Source organism: Rutidosis leptorrhynchoides, chromosome 11, assembly GCF_046630445.1.
Source record: "Rutidosis leptorrhynchoides isolate AG116_Rl617_1_P2 chromosome 11, CSIRO_AGI_Rlap_v1, whole genome shotgun sequence".
NCBI classification, from domain to species: Eukaryota; Viridiplantae; Streptophyta; class Magnoliopsida; order Asterales; family Asteraceae; genus Rutidosis; species Rutidosis leptorrhynchoides.
In genome coordinates, this window is record NC_092343.1 from 99,455,763 (window position 1) to 99,458,139 (window position 2,377).

Here is a 2,377-nt window from a genome sequence, read left to right on the forward strand (position 1 = left end):
ATAAGAGATGATTCAAATTAATCTACTTTTGAAAAACATATTTAAGAATATAAGAGATGATTTACTATTTTTTAAAAACCGCACCGATCGGTCAAGAAAGACACTAAAATCTTCTTTGATTCCGGCCCTCTCAACACAAATATTCAAGTTCCGCCACTGCCTATAAATTCTAAATATGTCAACACTACCAATTAACATGAATTAATAATTAATAATGGACATCCAGTATTCCATTTCTGTTCTCATCTTAGCTGTCCTCTTATTCTTCATCATCAAACGACTTAAGAAAACTCATTCCAACAAAAAACTACCTCCAGAGCCATGGAAGCTCCCCATACTTGGCCACGTACATCATCTCATCGCAACACAACCACATCGAGCTCTTGCAAACATGGCTGAAAAACTCGGACCAATTGTCCATCTACAACTAGGTGAGAGCTCGGCCATCGTCATATCATCTCCTTCTTTAGCCAAAGAAATCATGAAAGACCATGATATCTCATTTTCAAACAGACCCAACCTTCTAAGTGCCGAAATTGTTATATACAACTACACTGATATCGGTTTCTCTCCCTACGGTAACTATTGGAGACAAATGCGTAAGATATGCGTCTTGGAGCTTCTAAGTGCTAAAAAAGTTCAATCATTTCGATCTCTTCGTGAACAAGAATCATGGAACCTTGTTGAATCTATAGCCGCGGAAGGATCGACTAGTGTAAATCTCAGTGAAAGAGTTTTGACAATGGTGAACACTGTTATGTGCAAGGTTCGAGAACGAAGATGTTCTGGATGTCCTACTGCGGTTACAAAATGATGGTGGTCTTGAATTTCTGATAACAAATGATAACATCAAAGCAGTCATACCGGTCGTAAATTAATTATTAATTAGTAGTTTTTATTTGTTATTGATTAAGAATACCTCATTCAATTCATTTATCCATACAATAAGAATGTCGTTGTGGCACGTACAGGATATGTTTGGAGCGGGTTAAGATACTTCTTCGGTTACAATTATATGGGTAATGTCAGACCTAATGAAGAATCCAAAGGTCATGAAGAAAGCACAAACCGAAATTAGAGAGGTACTCAAGGGAAAGAAAAAGATTCACGAGTCGGATATTCAAGAGTTAGACTATCTAAAATTGGTAATCATGGAAACCTTAAGGTTGCACCCTCCTTTTCCACTTATACCGAGAGAGTGTCGGGAGAAGTGTAAGATTGGGGGATATGAAATCCCTATCAAAACAAAAGTTATGATTAGCACATGGAAAATAGGTTGGGACCCAGATTACTGGGTTGATCCTGAATGTTTCGTACCAGAAAGATTTAGGGAGAGTTCGGTTACCATGATGGGCACGGATTTTGAATATCTCCCATTTGGATCAGGAAGAAGAATGTGCCCAGGGATGACGATGGGGTTCGCTAATATGGAGCTCCCGCTTGTGATGCCACTATACCACTTCAATTGGGAACTTCCAAACCCAGAAACATTCGAAGAATTTGATATGACCGATCATTTAGGAATTAATCTTAAGCAAAAAAATGACTTGTTTTTGGTTCCAAGTCCATACAATACAAATTAGTGATCCCCTCGTGTAAGTTTGTTCTGTTAGTTTTGTGTTATGTAATGTGCCAATAATGTTCAAAATAATTTTACCTATAATAAAGAATGTAAATGATAGATGCACTAATACATGGTCTTCAAAAAATCGTGTTGGAATCCTCCGGTTGTGCTCAACGAAATTCAAGTGAAAAGTTTTGAATGGATTGCGAAAAGATGTAAAGCTTTATCTATCGAGTGGCACTCATGGCTTTTGGACCCAAAAAGTCTAATAGTCTAGTCGTCTAATTATCCTAGTTGTTTTTGTGATATGTAACTCGAGGTGTGGAGTTTAGGTTGGATGCTTCCTTGGCATCCCGCTTATATCTCTCCCCATGTAGATATTGTGCGGTCTTTAGCGGGTGTGTTGGGGTTTTCCCCCTTATTGTACTATATTTTTGCGATTATTTATAGTATATTGATTTGCCTTTCCAAAAAAAAAAAAAAAATGCACTAATACATTATACATGGCCGGTTATGTGGATCACTGAGATTAAATGGATATGTTAAACCAATTTGCGTAATTTTGTTGACTTTTATAGCAAACCACATTGTTTTAAAATTTAAATAGTTGATAACTGAAATAGTTGTGTTACCATGTTATAAAATAATATTGAAATATTAGATGCAGGCAGGGCATGATATATGGCATACCCTACTATATAATACAAGAGAAAATATATACCCACAATAAGTTTGGAGGGTAACGACTTCTTTAATGAAGGCATATGAGTAAGTTTGGAGGTTTATTTATCGTCTCCGATATTGGCTTTTGTG

At 36.6% G+C, this 2,377-nt stretch overlaps 1 pseudogene; it reads left to right on the forward strand.

Annotated features, from left to right (window-relative positions):
- The first annotated feature begins 214 nt into the window (after positions 1-214).
- LOC139874811 (cytochrome P450 71AV8-like) lies at positions 215-1,583 on the forward strand (annotated as a pseudogene).
- The last annotated feature ends 794 nt before the right edge of the window (positions 1,584-2,377 follow it).